This window comes from Hippopotamus amphibius, unplaced genomic scaffold (genome assembly GCF_030028045.1).
Source record: "Hippopotamus amphibius kiboko isolate mHipAmp2 unplaced genomic scaffold, mHipAmp2.hap2 scaffold_156, whole genome shotgun sequence".
NCBI classification, from domain to species: domain Eukaryota; kingdom Metazoa; phylum Chordata; class Mammalia; order Artiodactyla; family Hippopotamidae; genus Hippopotamus; species Hippopotamus amphibius.
In genome coordinates, this window is record NW_026648307.1 from 35,655 (window position 1) to 55,264 (window position 19,610).

The following is a 19,610-nucleotide window of genomic DNA, read 5'->3' on the forward strand; positions in this document are numbered from 1 at the left end:
GATGCCATGAATGCTGTGAGTTACAGTGATTTCGTTCTGTTAAACTAACTATATTCCTGGAAGAGAATCCACATGTCACACACATTCTCTTTTACATTCATGGCTGGATTCAGTTGACTCTTCCCGTGCGGTGTTCATATGTGTTGATATTGGTCTCTTATTTTTTTCTCTATGTGTTGTTTCTGGTTTGGGGGTCAAGGTTATGCTACTTGACAGTAAGAGCAGGGGCACTGTTCTCTCTCTTCTATCTTTTAAGACTGTGTAAGAGCAGAACTAATTGTTCTTGAAAGTTTGTAAAACACAGCTGTCAATCAAGGTTTGATGTGTCCTTTTTTGCAAGGTTTAGAAGTGAACCCCATCTCTTTTGTGCTTCATGGGGCTACTGCTGCTTTCTTTTTTCTTGACTAAATCTGCTTTAAGTTCACTTTTGCAGTTCTTTCTTCATTTTATCCTCCTTTGCAAGTGTGTATGATATCACTGTATGATAACACCTGTATGTGGAATGTGACAAAATATGAAAAGATAGGGTATCTAACAAAGACTATGTGTAAGAGTAGGGTTAATTGTGCTTTAAATGTTTGCAAAACACAGCTTTCACTCAAGGTTTGGTGTATCTTCTTCTGTGCAACATACAGCATCTCTTTTGTGGTTCATAGGGCTACTCCTGCTTTTCTTCCTTCTTGACTCGCTCTGGTTTCAGGTTATTTTTGCAGGTGTTTATTCATTCAGTCTTCATCTTCACGTACTTGCAGTAAGGATGCTCATAAAGTCCACCTCTTGTCTGTTGTCTGTCGTTGTTTCCTTTTCACTCCTAGCCTGGCTCACCCTGCCCAGTCTCGTCTTCTCTTCAGAATCCTGCCAGAAGTTTGCTTTCACAGAACCATCTCTGTCTTTGTGTTTTTGTCTTTTGTCTTTTTCTTTTTTGTAATACATATAAACCAGCCACTGAGTATTTTGCTTTCACCTATATTTTCTTTCTCAGGTAAAGTTTTGTTGCTTTGTTTTCCTTTTTAAACAAATGTTATTGGAGTGGAGTTGATGTAAAATGTTGGGTGAGTTTCAGGTGTACAGCACAGTCAATCAGTTATACATATACATGTATCCACTCTTCTTTAGATTCTTTTCCCATATGAGCCCTTACAGAGTATTGAACAGAGTTCCCTGTGCTATACATAGGTCCTTATTGTCTATTTTATATACATGAGCGTCTAACATGTCAATCACAGTCTTCCAATTCATCCCTCCCCATCCCCTTCCCCCGGTAACCATCAGACTGCTTTGCACATGTGTGTCTCCATCTCAGTTTTGTAGATAAGGTCATTTGTTCTCCTTTTACATGTCAAAATTATGTGTTTAGTCCATGGAATGTTGTAAGACAACCCTGTCAGTCAAGGCTTAGTGGACTCATTTCTGGAAGGTTTAAAAAGAGAATCCTATCTCTTTTGTGGCTAATACGACCACTCCTTCTTTTCTTCATTCTTGACTCAGTCTGGGTGAAGTTCACTTTTGTAGGTGTTTCTTCATTGTATCTTCCTTTTCAAGTATGAATGATATCACTTCTATGTGGAATCTGACAATATACGAAAATCTAGTGTGTATGACAAAGACTGTGTAAGAGCAGAATTAAGTTTTCTTGAATGTTTGTAAAGCATGGCTGTCAATCAAGGTTTGGTGTATTTTTTTTTCTTTTCTGTTAAAAGTGAAATTTATTACATTACAGTAAGTGCAAGTGTTATTAAAAATGCTGGTTAAAGTTATAAAGTGTCTGTGTAATCTTTCTAATATAAATATTGGAAACAACAACTTTAACAATTCTATACATACATAGAACATTGAAAACATTAAATCATGCCCAAGGCTCAAATATCACTCTGCACATTACTGTTTTAGTATCGCTCTTATCTTCTCCTGATCCCAGCATCATTCCAGAACGTGGAGGGGTTATAAACTTCAAGGTTTCAGTGTTGGGAATGTATGTCAGTTATCACACATTAACAATGCTTTACAGTCATTGCTTATATTCTAATCAAGTGGTTCTAGTTCCCATATTTCCCTTTCTTGATAGGTCTTGGACAAAAACTTGAACCAGGAAAACTGTGATTACATGACCCAGTATGACATGAATTCTCAGCGCTTCATTTAAAAGTAGCATAAAGTGTTACATACATATATTTTAAAAGTCCTACAGGACATGAAAGACAACAAGTACATCACATGTCAATAAAATTAAGCAGCTCCCCCTCTGCTGGCTTACTTGGCTCCATGTCTCTACAGAAAGGAGAAGCTGAGCCACGAAGAAGTGAGGGCAAATCAGAACTGCTGGGAGTGTGTGTGTTTGTGGGGGTGAGGGGCTGGTGGAGCTGGTGAGGGTGGGTGGGGGGCAGCAGAGAGAAGGAACTGAGGAGAAATGTCAGATTATAAAGGGAAATTAAACAGTGTTACTTATCCATTCTTCCCCAGCCTGCTAAAGCAGGGGCCAGTTCCAGCCCAGCCTCCTCCCCTGCCTCCCGGGGTGGGGCTCTGTCGCCCCAGCACTGCGAGGACAGCCACTGCCTTTCAAAAACGTGAAGCCACCGCTGTTCCCTACTGAGAACACTTCCCAGACCTGAGGAACAGCTTACAAATGATAGGTTAGGACATTTCACAAACACCAAGGAGAGTCTGAACTAGGCCTCCGCATAAGGGGCAGGAGAAACAGTGTTTACAAGTAGCTAACACCAGAGTGGTTAAGTGGTTCAGCCAAGGGGAAGGCAATGCTTATTCCCCCATGACAGAGCGTCTCAAACTTGAACGTGCATACGATTCACTTGGGATCACATCAAAATGCACTGGGTTGGGGGTGGGGCCTCAGATTCCGCATTTGTAATAAGCTCCTATGGACCACACTTCAAGATCTGGATGTTCTTGGACCACGCTTGGAGAAGCAAGAGTCTGCAACACACAGAGGGAGCCGCCTCCGTCTCTTTGGGCCACAAGCATATCTCGGCAGTCCTGAGCAGAGCTGAGACAGCTCCGGTGCTCTGCGCCCACCCAGGCACACCCCTGGGCGGAAGGTGGAGATGCAGCACACTGAGGGAGCAACAGTCTACAAGACTGTGTTAACATATTTTCTAAGAGCACCGTGACTATAGGAACAGCTACACAAATAGCATAATTCAACTTGAGTAAATGGAGAGGTCTACTGGCTGGGGGTAAAACTACCCTTTCCTTATGTAGTCCTCCTTAAAGTGAACATGATTACAAAGGCGTAAAAAAAAACCCAGCATATTACATTTCACAGGAAAAGGCCACATGGGCACACATTTACGTACAGTATGAATTCTAAGAAATTCAATGCATTTTATCAAAACAAAGCGCATGCTACCACTGCTCCCAGCTAAAATCATCTCCTCTTCCAAATACAAGGAAAAAACCTTGAATTGTAAGCAAAATCACTGCCTTGCCTTGCCAGTACCAGGCCACAGGCTCCCCATCCGATCACAGCCACACGAGCAAGAAAAACAGGAAATCCAAAGGCAGAAACAACAATTCCAGTAGTGAAAAAACACGCCCGTTGCCGACAGGCACTACTTGTTGCATCGCCGTCATACGTCGCTCCTTTGGCAATGAAATTACGGGCTGGGCGAGATGGCGTGGAACAGCAGGACAAACAAGGGCCAGTAAATGCCATAATCCTCTAAGGCACATCCCAGCACAAGAAAAGTCACCCAATAGCCCCTCTGAAAGATGACGCCACGAGAGCTTTAACGCCAGCCAGGTCTCCCGAGCGGGGGCCGCGGCTGCTTCCGGCTTCCTGCCAGGGCTGGTCTATCTTTTTTGCCAGGTCTAAAGTACAACACCATCTCTTGTGGTTCATAGGGCCACTCCTTTTCCTCATTCTTGACTCAGTCAGGGTTAAGGTCACTTTTCTAGGTGTTTCTGCACTTTACCTCCTTTTTCAAGTATATACGATACCAAGGTATGATATCAGGTACGTGTGGAATGTGGCAAAATACAAAACATTAGTGTACACAACGAGGAAGAAGCAGACTCACAGATATATTCAAGAAAGGAGCGGCTGCCAGTGCGGGGTGGGGAGGAACACTACAGGAGCCGGGGAGGGGAGGGCGCAACGTATTGCAAGATGGGCTCAAGGATGTGTTCACCGCACAATGCAAGGAATATTGGGAACCTTTAAAAAATTGTTTTTCATCTTTATTAGAGTATACTTGTTTTACAGTATTGTGTTAGTTTCTGCTGTACACCAAAGTGAATCAGCTATATGTATGCATATATCCCCACATCCCCTCCCTGGTGAGCCTCCCTCTCACCCTCCCTATCCCACCCCTTTAGGTCTTCACAAAGCAGGGAGCTGATCTCCCTGTGCTGTGCAGCAGCTTCCCATTCGCTATCTATTTCACATTTGGTAGGATGTATACATCAGCGCTACTCTCGCAAGTTGTCCCAGCTTCCCCACCCCCCACTGTGTCTTCTGTGCGTCTCTATTCCTGCCCTGCCACTAGGTTCATCAGTGTTAGTTTTCTAGAGTCCATATACATGTGTTCGCATATGGTATTAGTTTTTCTGTTTCTAATTTACTTCACTCAGTATGACAGACTCTAGGTCCATCCACCTCCCTACAATAACTCAGTTTCCTTCCTTTTTAAGGCTGAGTAATATTCCAGGGTATATATGTGCCACATCTTCTTCATTCATATGTCAAAGGACATTTAGGTTGCTTCCATGTCCGGGCTATTGGAAACAGTGCTGCAGTGAGCATTGTGGCACATGTATCTTTTTAAATTATGGTTTTCTCCAGGTGTATGCCCAGTAGTGGGGTTGCTGGTTCATATGGTAGTTCTATTTTTAGTTTTTTAAGGAACCTCCCTACTGTTCTCCACAGTGGCTGTACCAATTTACTTTCCCACCAACAGTGCAGGAGGGCTCCTGCACTTTTCTCCACACCCTCTCCGGCATTTATTGTTTCTCCATTTTTGGATGATGGATGTTCTGACCAATGTGAGGCATATTTTGAAATACCTGTAAATGGAAAGTAGCCTTAAAACATTGTAAAAAATACAATAAGTCTTTATTTTAAAAATTAAAGAAAAGAAGGGACTTGAGCATGAGGGTGTCAGAAAAGGGCTTCTGGACTCCAGCCCAGGGGACTTGAAGAAGGCCAATGAAGCGAGGGCCCTGTGCATCCCCGACTCCCCTCGAGGCCACCAAGGCTTCTCTGCCCCCTCCGCTCAGATGGGGAACCGGCCTCCCTGAGCTCCCAGGTCTGCACCCACAGCGCCGGCCCTGCTCCCCCCCGACACGCCTCCTCAGGACTCCGCTCCAGGTTTTGCCCTAGGAAACTGGCCCAGCCCTCAGCCCCAACCAGGGCGCTGTCCTTCCCGCTGCTGCTGGGTTCCCACCACTTCTCGTTACCAGAATTTGTCCTCTGCGCCCTGGCGCCAATTTTATCTCAGAGACAGAGTTTCGGGTGACGTAGAAAGAAATACCTTTCTAGCTTTGCAAGCCAAGGAGGCACGTGGACTAGCGGCTTTGAGTCTGTGTATCCCATCCTGGAGGGTGTAGTGAGGAGTCCTGTAGTGTTCAAGGAGCAGGGCCTAGTCAGCTCGCGGACAGTCTTCTGATGGGTTGGTGCGGAGCCTATGGGGAGTCAGCATCATCAAACGTCTGCTTCCAACTGGTCTGGGGTCTACGTGCTTAAGGGCAGCATACAGTGAACGTCTTCCACCTGGTAGGGCTTTCAGTATCCGCAAAACAGGTCAAAGGACATGGGTGAGAATATCATCTACAGTCTTTGGGGTAGATTTAAAGATCCTTGACTTTGTGTAATGCCTAAAGTATTATTCGTTTGTCTTGCTTGACTCTTTTCCTTTCTTTGTCTGTTTTCTCATCACTTGGACTCAATTCATTCTTTGACTAAAGATTTTTTACAGACTTAAGGCAGGCGGAGGACATGGGTGGCGGTCTATTCTGGGAGGGCCTCTTAGAGTCCTGCTCAGTTACAATTCCTTCAGGAGTGGTCCTACCTGATTTGGGAATGGACACAGTGTTGGAAGTAATCTCGAGTTCAAAGTTTAGCATCCATATTTGCTCTTGGGAAATTTGTGTTTGCCTCTTATTGCTTTGTCATAGCACCTGGACAGACATTTGAAAACTATTAGACATATTACAATGGGGATAATGGGTAAAATACATTTTGTCATATTTTTCAAAAGGGTCCTCTGATTCTGTGTGGCAACCAGGAAAATGAGTTTTGGAAAATTTCCTTTTCATATATCTTTATTAAGGAAGTGGTCTTTGGCTGGGATGCTATAGCTTGAGCTGTCTCATTTGCCATGCCTGTTTTTAAAGTAGGAGAAAGGTTTCATAGTACCAAGAAGACCTTGAGATCATAACCTTGCAGGTGGCAGCTGCCAGCAGATATCATTTTGACAATGGCTGATGGTGTCCTAAAGTCTAATAAGGTTTAGACAACTCAAGTTTTCAGTAATATTCGGAATGTGTCTGAACCCACATCCACAATGCCCATTTAACTCAACTTTGAATGTCTGAACCACGGCTATTCCATTTTTATTTTTATTTTTATTTTTATTTTTTATGTAATAATTTTTTCATGGCTAAGGCAGATGTACAACGCGTGTGTAACAGGCCACAAGCAGGCTGTTTTGGTTAGCCTAAAGTGTAAATGTAATCATGTGTAAGCCAGAAGGATTTCCCCATACTTCAATTATGAATATTTTTTCATCACTTTCCCCTTTGGATTGTAAATATTTCCATAAACAGCATTGATAATCAATACACTTTCCCGAGGTTGCCAGGGGGGACCTGCTCCCTGCTCCGGATCCATTCATGTTCTTCGGTCCTAGGCTGCTTTTCTGTGTAGTTCTCCACGTTGGGGGAAAATGAATGAGACATCATGAACAGGCTCAGAAGGATGTTACTGGGGAGACGTGTTGTAGGCCATCCATTTAATCATTTGTATCCAGTTGTCCCACAAGCATTGTACATGTGCTTTTAGCAACAGACTTCAAGCAGGTCGTGACACATCGTGAGTAGCTATCCTCTGCGATACCACCACTTGATAATTCTTTTTTTCTCCTGACCATCAGGGCAAAAGTGTGTCTAGCACAATAACTTTCATAAATACAGACTTCAAAGAAAAGAATGAGAATTTCCTATCTATTGAAACAGGATCACTTTAAACAAACGACCCTCATCTCCATCCAGCAGCATTCAACCAAGACTCATTTGTTTCTAAAATAAGTCTGGTCTGCTGACCATAGGGGCTCTTTCAGACTGGCTGTGCTGGGATTCCTTAAGAGTCTCAGTCTGAAAGCCTGCAAAAAAAAACAAAAAAACAAAAATCCCCTTTCAGGCTTAGGAAACCCATGCCAAAGGCGTGCCATCAGATTTTTGCCTTGCTGGATTTGTCTCTTCTGGACATTCCCCAAATATGAAGATTCCTGCACATGTCAGGAGACAGTCTTTTTTATTTACCTGATAAGGCTGCTCAGAACCCAGGAACCTCTAATTACTGAAGGAACCACAGCAGAGAAAAAAGAAAACATGTTGTAATTTTACTCACAGAGGTAATTTACTCCATTGTTGCGTATCATAAGTAGCTTGAGGGCAAGGGCTTCCTTATATCTGGAAATCACAGATCAAAACCAGTAATATTCCAGACAAGAAACCCATAAATATGATAAACATGTTTACTAGTTTACTAGCTGTCTTTCTTGTTAAGCAGTTTTATGAAGCCATCAGGTTTTCTATAGGATTTTAACATTTCTTACCCAGTGCAGTGGTAGAATCTGACATTTTTCAGAGACCAGTGCTTGTCAAAATGGTTTTACTTGTGAATCTTCTCGGAGGTGAAACACTTTTGTAAAAGCATCAGAGTACAACAATACCTATCTCTAAATGACAGAAAGAATGAGAGCCCTGATGAAACAGCTGGTCACAAGGTAAGCCATAAAGAAACTTGGTTACAATCACCAGAATTATGACTTGGTAATTTCAGGACATACCAGAATTGTAGGAATTCCATAATTTTTAGACTATCTCTATTAATAACATCAATCCCAGGATACCCTGAGAAGGCTTATCATTCATTTGACAATGATTTTTAAGCACTTCCACATACCAAGTAATGCTAGTTAATCTAATATTTCTCTCTGAGATGCCTCAGGGGTCCTCTGGAAAACTCAGAAAGTTAGCTAGAAAAAGAAACTTCCTATCGGGAGTGACAGGCAGCTCAGTATTCCAGGAAATCTTTGTTCTCTTGCAGAGAGAGAAAACCAAATTTCAGTCTTCTACCAGCTTCGTGTTAATAATAAAGTTCATTTAGCTCATTAAGTTAATCTGCATTGATCCTCACTGTACAAAATGCTTTTTAAAGCCCCGCCCCTTTTAAAAACTTTTTATCAATTTCTGTTTCTATATGATGTGTTCCTTGTTTTTGTCCATCCAAAATTAGCAAGTTTTAGGGAAAAATTGTTCTCCTTTTATCTCTCAACAAAGCATATTTTTAGTTTCTATACCTTCTTCTGCCAACAACACGTATCTTGCTTCCTTTACATAGTGAAATGCTTCCCTTATCGTTTAATCTTAGCGGTAAATACATAGTACAATTTTAACCGCTAAAACCTTTACAAAACCAAGAAATGTGTAATTAAATGGTGTTTCAAAACCAGATCGTGTTTTATAACTCTTAATACATACATTTTTTTCATAACACCATTTTTCTCGAATGTGGTACAAGATATGTGTTCAATCAACCCAAATATATTTAGTGGTTTTTCTGAAGAAGGCAGAGGTTGAGTATTCATAGATGTGTTCAGCAGTTAATGTTTCACTATTTTATCTGAAAATGATGTCGATCATCAATGAATTCTCATCATTTTACTTAATGTGGCAAAACTCTCAACTTTTAAAATACTAAGAATCCAGAAACACAAAACATCATTTGAGAGAGCTTACCTAAAAGCTTGTCTACCATTGATCTCTAGTTTATGACCTATGACAAGATCATCCTACTGAGTTAATTTTCTTGCTGACAAATTTTGCAACAGATATGACTTCATTGACACTCAGTGTACCTAGGTCCAATGAAAGTTGTACATTAAGTGGTACATTAAGTTGTCCATTAAGTCATCAACATTAAAACTACCTAGGTCCAATGAAAGTTGTACATGAAAACATTAAAAGTACCTAGGTACAATGAAAGCTGTACATTAAGTTGTACATTAAGTACATTAAGTATATTTTAACATTGATGACTTACTTCTGTAGATGACTCTAAAGACATGTCTGTATTAATTTGCATACTTAAATGACAAACAACTGACTTCTCTACCAGATATTGAGTTAATAGTGAATATTTTCCAGATGTAGAAATATTTTATTTGTAAGCGCTTACTTTTCTTCAAGTCAATTCAATAGAGCTCATTTACCAATGAACCTCACTAATATTATCCAAAGACAAAGACACATACCCAGACAAACCTACACACGGGCAAACAGATCTCACTGTGTCATCTTTTTCCCTTGCATGAACCAGGCAGTGTAATTAAGCTTATCACTTTATGAACAGTGGTGACAATAGTCTAACTGACACACTTGAGGTCAAAAGCCTTGTTTTTCTTTCCTCCCACACCTGCCCTCCCCCACCTTCACTTTAAGTTCTCTAATTAACCCAAGCCTCATGCCCCAGGCAACATGGGCTGTGTTTGTACTTCAAGGACCTGATAGACTTCGACTTTTCTCCTAAGAATATTTTTGTTCTCTCAGGGTCAGTGTTCTGAAAAAACAAAACAAAAGAAAACAAACAAAAAAACCACAAAGTATTTTGTCAAAGTAGCTTTCTCTAACTGCTCTGGGAAAAGTAACCAGTTTTGAAATTTCAAAAGAGATTCATCACAACCAGGTTTCTCCAGAGTCTACAGAAAATTGTGATCACATGGTGTTAAACCATTTATTGCTTATTTATAGGTTTCTAACTGTAGGTCGAGCAGTCTGCAAAACTGTTTCCTAGGGGACTGTTAGATGGAATCCAAGAAGTGCTTCCTATTTTTGACTAGACTTGCATGAACCAGACACAAACCAGACCTCGCCAGCTGATCGAAGCCTTATACCAGGGGAAAAGGAGACAACATAAAGCTCAGAGTGGCTGCTTCCAAGTCCCGTTAAGCCTGTGACCTTAGTCCAAGTGGCACCTTACACGTGGGATTTCCAAAGTGGAAAATCTTCAGACGGGAACCGAATGTTGCCCAGACAGACAAGGTGGAAGGGGCCTCAGAGTGCCCACTGGGGCATTTACCCAGTTGCCAGGGCAAGCACAGAGTCTTCACCACTGGACTACGGGAAGCCCATAAATTGGTTTTTGGAACCAAGATTTCTACACAGAAAAGGCAGGTCAAGTTCATAGGTGGGGGGCTATACTGCGGAGGCCTCCTAGAGTCCTGCTCAGTTACAATCGGGCCCCTCCCCTGCTCTGAGCCCAGCTGGAGACTCCCCCAAGCAAAAGAAAAAGATCAGCACAGAACCAGGCGTGAGACCACAGTACAGGTCGGGAATCCTTTATTTGTCCAGGGTCAAGTCTATTCATTGTGAGGAGGGCACGTTTAGGATGTTGCCGGTGAGAGCAAAGGTTTGGTTTCTAACTTTTTCGCGTGTTTGCGGAAACGGCATTTTAAGAACCACAAGAAGCCAACATAGTAATCAGTGTCTTCTGACCATCAAGATCATCATGTTAGAGACATTTCCCTGCTTTCAAGTCAGTCTTCTTCAAATGGCCTTCTTCAGCGGGCGGAGTTGGGATTTCTAATCCATACGCAATCCAAAATCTCTGCTGTCAACATCCCTCCATGACGGCTCCTCTTATACAGTAATACATTATTTTATCTTCTCAGATTTCCTAAGGATAGCATAGATACTGAACAGATATGTATACATAGAAATTAAACCACAGTGACATCTGTGAGTTCTGCCGGTTGGCGACAAAACATGTTTTTAAAGACATATATGACCTTCTTTTGTAGACAATTTATGCCCAACCGGTTGTAGACCACTGAAGCTTTCTTGAGTAGTACAAATAGCAGCATCTCTGTGACAGCACATGTCACCAACCAGTGAAAGGGTGTCAAAGCCTGCTGTGTTCCATGCATCATTAATCTTTCTTCTATAAAATTCACTACCATCTCTGTGAGGAATTTAATCACCATCCTTGTTAGAATTTCCATTGCCTTGTCCTTGATAAACAAAGTAAGTAATTCCATGATAAAATCTGAGGTGCAACTGCTCCTTTGAATGCAGTCCTGAATTTCTATCCTGGGACGGAAGGCAATGTGACCTTTTCACAGAGGCAGTGGATCTGGCGAATGAGGGTGTGAAACCAAATATGACACCACTCGATAAACTGTTGCTGCAAAGAAAAAAAAACAGCAGTAAGTCACTGGGCTGAGTAACTTACCAGCCAAAGAGCCCTCCAAGAATTACACAATCTGGGACATTCTTTAGCTGTTCTACTAAAACTACTTGTAGCTAGAATGTTTGCAGCAAAACACAGTACAGTTTCAATATGCTTAGGCAATTCCAACCAAAGAGCCCTTCAAGAATTACACAATCTGGGTCATTCTTTAGTTTTTATACAAAAAGTTCTTGTACCTAGGATGTGTGCAGCACAACATAGCAGTGTTTCAATGGGCATAGGCATTGCACAGCCACGGACGAAGGCAAGAATTACACAATCTGGGTCATTCTTTAGCTGTTTTAAAAAATACTTTTACCAGGCCCAGACCAATGTTCGAATTCTGCAATCTGGGTCATTCTTTAGCTGTTTTTTTTTTAATTTACTTTTTTTTTTTTTTTGAGGTACAGCAAGTTCAATCATCTGTGTTTATACACATATCCCCGTATTCCCTCCCTCCCTGGTCTCCCCCCCACCCTCCCCGTCCAGGCTCCCTAAGGCATCGTCCATCATGGAGTTGAACTCCCTTTGTTATACAGCAGTTTCCCACTGGCTATCTATTTTACAGTTGGTAGTATATATATGTCTATGCTACTCTGTCACTTCGTCCCACCTTCCCCTTCGCCCCCTACCCTGTGTCCTCATGTCTGTTCTCTACTTCTGCATGTGTTTTCTTGCCCTGTCACTAGGTTCATCAGTACCATTTGTTTAGATTCCATATATATGAATTAACGTATGGTATTTGTTTTTCTCTTTCTGGCTTACTTCACTCTGTATGACAGACTCTAGGTCCATCCACCTCCCTACAAATAACTCAATTTTGTCCCTTTTCATGGCAGAGTAATATTCCAGTGTGTGTATGGGCCACATCCTCCTTATCCATTCATCTGTGGATGGGCATTTAGGTTGCTTCCATGTCTGGCTATTGTAAATAGTGTTGCAGTGAACATTGCGGTACATGTTTCTTTTTGGATTGTGGTTTCCTCAGGGTCTATGCCCAGGAGTGGGATTGCTGGTTCATAAGCTAGTTCTATTTTTAGTTTTTTAAGGAGCCTCCATACTGTTCTCTATCGTGGCTGTATCACTTCACAGCCCTGGCAACAGTGCAGGAGGCTTCCCATTGCTCCACAGCCTCTCCAGCGTTTATGGATTCGAGACTGTTTGATGACTGTCATTCTGACCAGCGTGAGGCACATTTTGAAAGAATTGTAAAGGGAAAGTAGCAGTCAAGAATTGTAGACAGTAAAAGAAATCTTTATTTTAAAACGTACAAAAAGGAAGGGACTTGAGCAGGAGGGTGTCCGAAAAGCGTTCCTGGACTGCAGCCCAGGGACGTGAAGAGGCCAATGAAGTGCGGGCTTGGCGTGAGGACTAGAGCGTAGGACTTGAGGACGGGCGTTCCAGGGTCCAGCTGGGACCAGGCTCAGAAGGGCAGGATTGCTCTCCGAGCGGGTCTGGGAGGGGCCTCCAGCATCTGGGGAAGCCCTGCAGGAAAGCTGATGTCCACCTCCAAAGTCGAAATCGTCCTTCAGCTGACTTTGCAAGATGCTGAGATGTGTGAAGAGGGGAAACGCATGGAGACCACAGTGGAGGCTGCAAAGGAGGCAGGGCCCAGGGAGGGGTGGGGATTGGGGGCCGAAGCATCTAGAACGCAGGGAGGGAGGAGGGGATGATATGGAGGCTGGGGCCAACCTAGGAGTGTGCGGAACCCAGAAGAGTATATGACCGAGCAGGGTTCTTGGACGCCTTAGTGAACAGACATTGATACAAGGAAAGACGAGAAATTCAGTCAAGGCTTTCCTGGGGCTCGTGGTGCAGCAGGAGGGAGGGACAGGAGGAAGAGAGCCCCTTGTCTGCTGTCTGTTGGGGGAAGGAGCTGGCCCCTGAGATGTGGGAGGGTGGGGCGGGTCCAGGGGTGGGGCTGGAGGCGTGGCTGGCGTGGTCTGCCCGCCCCCTTGGGGGTGCGTCCTGACCAGGACCCTGCTCTTGTTCTCCACCTCAGAAGTGGCAGCTGGGTTTTTGGTCTCTTTGTATCTTGTTCATAATTTGCCCTAACTGTGCATGTATTTGTCATGTTTAGTCTCTTGTAGTTTCTTTGTAGGCTGCTGCTCAAGAAGACATTTGTCCAGGTGCAAGCACTGCAGCAAAGGTTGCCAGGGCCAAGCCTGTCAGAACTCTAGGATATGGAGAGAGTGAGGGGTAAAGAATCCAGGATTCTTCCCCATATGATCATCTCAACAGATGCAGAGAAAGATTTTGCGAAAATTGAACACCCATTTTTTTTTTTTACTGTTTTACTTATTTATTTATTTATTTTTTAAGAACATTTATTGAGATACAGTTAACATAAGATAAACTGCATATATTTAGAGTGTACATTTTGGTATCCCAGTGAACACCCTATTTTGATAAAAACTCTCCAGAAAGTGGGCATAGAGGGAATCTACCTCAACAAAATAAAGGCCATATAGAAAAAATGCACAGCAAATATCATTTTCAATGATGAAAAAATGAAAGTATTTTCCCTAAGATGAAGAGGAAGGATGTCCACTCTGTCCACTTTTTCTTCTTTTCCTCCCTTCTTTCCTTCCTTCCTCCGTTCTTTCTTTCTTTCTTTCTTTCTTTCTTTCTTTCTTTCTTTCTTTCTTTCTTTCTTTCTTTCTTTCTTTCTTTCATTTCTTTCTGGCTGTGCTGCTCAGCATGTGTGATCTTAGTTCCTTGACCAGGGATAGAACCCATGTCCCCTGTAGTGCAAGAGTGGAGGCTTAACCATGGGACCACCAGGGAAGTCCCCCTCCACTTTTATTCAACATAGGTTTGGAAGTCCTAGCCACAGCAATCAGGGGAAGAAAACTAAAAAAAATCCAAATTGGAAAAGAGGGAAAACTGTCACTGATGGCATATGACATCGAACTATACATAGAAATTCCTAAGGATCATACCAGAAACCTACTTGTTGGCTGGTGTAAGCAAAAGTGGGGTCCAGCTGCTCACCGCTCAAAAGCTGAGAAAGAGGCAAGGTTGTTGGAAAAGAAAGTTTGCTTTACTTTTTCTGTGTGTATGCACGTGTTTATTTCTTTATGCTGTACCGGGTCTTAGTTGAGGCACACATGGGGGATCTAGTTCCCCCCCCAGGGATCGAACCTGGCCCCCCTGTTCTGGGAGTGCAGAGTCTAAGCCACGGGACCACCAGGGGAATCCCAAAGTTTGCTTTATTTTGGACGCTGGTAACCAGTGGGGAGGGCGGACTCCTATCCACTCCTATTCACCCCGCACCCCCATCAGTGGGCAAGAGCTTTTATAGGCTGAGGGAGGGGGCTACATGCAAAACAGCAGTCAGCTCTGACAGTCTTTGCGACATCGGTCATTGGTGGTCTTACGAACGTCCTCGTGTTTGTCTTATGTACCGTTAATCATCAGTTCCGGGGTCGATTTGTTTCTATTTCTTCAAGCCAGTGCTTGGAGTCCTGGCAGCTTCTGTCATGGCTCCAGCCTGGTCATCATGGAGTGAATGTCTCCACCTGGTGGGCGTTTCAGCATTTGCTGTCTTGCAGATGCTGAAACACTAAGACAGACACACTAGTGTATATTTTATATTTTATACACATTAGTGTGTACATGTCAATCACAATCTTCCAGGCTATGGCTCAGAATATTATCTGCAGCCCTTGAGAGGGAACTTAAAGTCCTTGGCTATGGTAACGACTACACTCTTATTATTTGGTCTCCTTTGACTGTTTTCTTTCTTTCTGCATTTTCTCACTCCTCTGATGAAAATTATTCTTTGACTACAGGTTTTTGAAAGATGAAAGGCAGGCAGAGGACATGGGGGGCAAGGACCATAGGGTTCTGGTCCATTTTCCTGGGTTTTTAACATAAACTGGAAATGGATTTTAGGTAGAGGGTTTTTTAAAGCATTTTTTTGCAAAGTTCATATAGTTCCCCTCCTTGATGCCATGAATGCTGTGAGTTACAGTGATTTTGTTCTGTTAAACTAACTATATTCCTGGAAGAGAATCCACATGTCACACACATTCTCTTTTACATTCATGGCTGGATTCAGTTGACTCTTCCCGTGCGGTGTTCATATGTGTTGATATTGGTCTCTTATTTTTTTCTCTATGTGTTGTTTCTGGTTTGGGGGTCAAGGTTATGCTACTTGACAGTAAGAGCAGGGGCACTGTTCTCTCTTTTCTATCTTTTAAGACTGTGTAAGAGCAGAACTAATTGTTCTTGAAAGTTTGTAAAACACAGCTGTCAATCAAGGTTTGATGTGTCCTTTTTTGCAAGGTTTAGAAGTGAACCCCATCTCTTTTGTGCTTCATGGGGCTACTGCTGCTTTCTTTTTTCTTGACTAAATCTGCTTTAAGTTCACTTTTGCAGTTCTTTCTTCATTTTATCCTCCTTTGCAAGTGTGTATGATATCACTTGTATGTGGAATGTGACAAAATATGAAAAGATAGGGTATCTAACAAAGACTATGTGTAAGAGTAGGGTTAATTGTGCTTTAAATGTTTGCAAAACACAGCTTTCACTCAAGGTTTGGTGTATCTTCTTCTGTGCAACATACAGCATCTCTTTTGTGGTTCATAGGGCTACTCCTGCTTTTCTTCCTTCTTGACTCGCTCTGGTTTCAGGTTATTTTTGCAGGTGTTTATTCATTCAGTCTTCATCTTCACGTACTTGCAGTAAGGATGCTCATAAAGTCCACCTCTTGTCTGTTGTCTGTCGTTGTTTCCTTTTCACTCCTAGCCTGGCTCACCCTGCCCAGTCTCGTCTTCTCTTCAGAATCCTGCCAGAAGTTTGCTTTCACAGAACCATCTCTGTCTTTGTGTTTTTGTCTTTTGTCTTTTTCTTTTTTGTAATACATATAAACCAGCCACTGAGTATTTTGCTTTCACCTATATTTTCTTTCTCAGGTAAAGTTTTGTTGCTTTGTTTTCCTTTTTAAACAAATGTTATTGGAGTGGAGTTGATGTAAAATGTTGGGTGAGTTTCAGGTGTACAGCACAGTCAATCAGTTATACATATACATGTATCCACTCTTCTTTAGATTCTTTTCCCATATGAGCCCTTACAGAGTATTGAACAGAGTTCCCTGTGCTATACATAGGTCCTTATTGTCTATTTTATATACATGAGCGTCTAACATGTCAATCACAGTCTTCCAATTCATCCCTCCCCATCCCCTTCCCCCGGTAACCATCAGACTGCTTTGCACATGTGTGTCTCCATCTCAGTTTTGTAGATAAGGTCATTTGTTCTCCTTTTACATGTCAAAATTATGTGTTTAGTCCATGGAATGTTGTAAGACAACCCTGTCAGTCAAGGCTTAGTGGACTCATTTCTGGAAGGTTTAAAAAGAGAACCCTATCTCTTTTGTGGCTAATACGACCACTCCTTCTTTTCTTCATTCTTGACTCAGTCTGGGTGAAGTTCACTTTTGTAGGTGTTTCTTCATTGTATCTTCCTTTTCAAGTATGAATGATATCACTTCTATGTGGAATCTGACAATATACGAAAATCTAGTGTATATGACAAAGACTGTGTAAGAGCAGAATTAAGTTTTCTTGAATGTTTGTAAAGCATGGCTGTCAATCAAGGTTTGGTGTATTTTTTTTTCTTTTCTGTTAAAAGTGAAATTTATTACATTACAGTAAGTGCAAGTGTTATTAAAAATGCTGGTTAAAGTTATAAAGTGTCTGTGTAATCTTTCTAATATAAATATTGGAAACAACAACTTTAACAATTCTATACATACATAGAACATTGAAAACATTAAATCATGCCCAAGGCTCAAATATCACTCTGCACATTACTGTTTTAGTATCGCTCTTATCTTCTCCTGATCCCAGCATCATTCCAGAACGTGGAGGGGTTATAAACTTCAAGGTTTCAGTGTTGGGAATGTATGTCAGTTATCACACATTAACAATGCTTTACAGTCATTGCTTATATTCTAATCAAGTGGTTCTAGTTCCCATATTTCCCTTTCTTGATAGGTCTTGGACAAAAACTTGAACCAGGAAAACTGTGATTACATGACCCAGTATGACATGAATTCTCAGCGCTTCATTTAAAAGTAGCATAAAGTGTTACATACATATATTTTAAAAGTCCTACAGGACATGAAAGACAACAAGTACATCACATGTCAATAAAATTAAGCAGCTCCCCCTCTGCTGGCTTACTTGGCTCCATGTCTCTACAGAAAGGAGAAGCTGAGCCACGAAGAAGTGAGGGCAAATCAGAACTGCTGGGAGTGTGTGTGTTTGTGGGGGTGAGGGGCTGGTGGAGCTGGTGAGGGTGGGTGGGGGGCAGCAGAGAGAAGGAACTGAGGAGAAATGTCAGATTATAAAGGGAAATTAAACAGTGTTACTTATCCATTCTTCCCCAGCCTGCTAAAGCAGGGGCCAGTTCCAGCCCAGCCTCCCTCCCCTGCCTCCCGGGGTGGGGCTCTGTCGCCCCAGCACTGCGAGGACAGCCACTGCCTTTCGAAAACATGAAGCCACCGCTGTTCCCTACTGAGAACACTTCCCAGACCTGAGGAACAGCTTACAAATGATAGGTTAGGACATTTCACAAACACCAAGGAGAGTCTGAACTAGGCCTCCGCATAAGGGGCAGGAGAAACAGTGTTTACAAGTAGCTAACACCAGAGTGGTTAAGTGGTTCAGCCAAGGGGAAGGCAATGCTTATTCCCCCATGACAGAGCGTCTCAAACTTGAACGTGCATACGATTCACTTGGGATCACATCAAAATGCACTGGGTTGGGGGTGGGGCCTCAGATTCCGCATTTGTAATAAGCTCCTATGGACCACACTTCAAGATCTGGATGTTCTTGGACCACGCTTGGAGAAGCAAGAGTCTGCAACACACAGAGGGAGCCGCCTCCGTCTCTTTGGGCCACAAGCATATCTCGGCAGTCCTGAGCAGAGCTGAGACAGCTCCGGTGCTCTGCGCCCACCCAGGCACACCCCTGGGCGGAAGGTGGAGATGCAGCACACTGAGGGAGCAACAGTCTACAAGACTGTGTTAACATATTTTCTAAGAGCACCGTGACTATAGGAACAGCTACACAAATAGCATAATTCAACTTGAGTAAATGGAGAGGTCTACTGGCTGGGGGTAAAACTACCCTTTCCTTATGTAGTCCTCCTTAAAGTGAACATGATTACAAAGGCGTAAAAAAAAACCCAGCATATTACATTTCACAGGAAAAGGCCACATGGGCACACATTTACGTACAGTATGAATTCTAAGAAATTCAATGCATTTTATCAAAACAAAGCGCATGCTACCACTGCTCCCAGCTAAAATCATCTCCTCTTCCAAATACAAGGAAAAAACCTTGAATTGTAAGCAAAATCACTGCCTTGCCTTGCCAGTACCAGGCCACAGGCTCCCCATCCGATCACAGCCACACGAGCAAGAAAAACAGGAAATCCAAAGGCAGAAACAACAATTCCAGTAGTGAAAAAACACGCCCGTTGCCGACAGGCACTACTTGTTGCATCGCCGTCATACGTCGCTCCTTTGGCAATGAAATTACGGGCTGGGCGAGATGGCGTGGAACAGCAGGACAAACAAGGGCCAGTAAATGCCATAATCCTCTAAGGCACATCCCAGCACAAGAAAAGTCACCCAATAGCCCCTCTGAAAGATGACGCCACGAGAGCTTTAACGCCAGCCAGGTCTCCCGAGCGGGGGCCGCGGCTGCTTCCGGCTTCCTGCCAGGGCTGGTCTATCTTTTTTGCCAGGTCTAAAGTACAACACCATCTCTTGTGGTTCATAGGGCCACTCCTTTTCCTCATTCTTGACTCAGTCAGGGTTAAGGTCACTTTTCTAGGTGTTTCTGCACTTTACCTCCTTTTTCAAGTATATACGATACCAAGGTATGATATCAGGTACGTGTGGAATGTGGCAAAATACAAAACATTAGTGTACACAACGAGGAAGAAGCAGACTCACAGATATATTCAAGAAAGGAGCGGCTGCCAGTGCGGGGTGGGGAGGAACACTACAGGAGCCGGGGAGGGGAGGGCGCAACGTATTGCAAGATGGGCTCAAGGATGTGTTCACCGCACAATGCAAGGAATATTGGGAACCTTTAAAAAATTGTTTTTCATCTTTATTAGAGTATAC

At 42.8% G+C, this 19,610-nt stretch overlaps 2 pseudogenes; both read right to left on the reverse strand.

Moving 5' to 3' along the window:
• Positions 1 to 3,360: 3,360 nt before the first annotated feature.
• On the reverse strand, positions 3,361 to 3,877 carry LOC130843094 (leptin receptor gene-related protein-like; annotated as a pseudogene).
• A 14,885-nt stretch (positions 3,878 to 18,762) lies between these two features.
• On the reverse strand, positions 18,763 to 19,279 carry LOC130843095 (leptin receptor gene-related protein-like; annotated as a pseudogene).
• Positions 19,280 to 19,610: the final 331 nt, after the last annotated feature.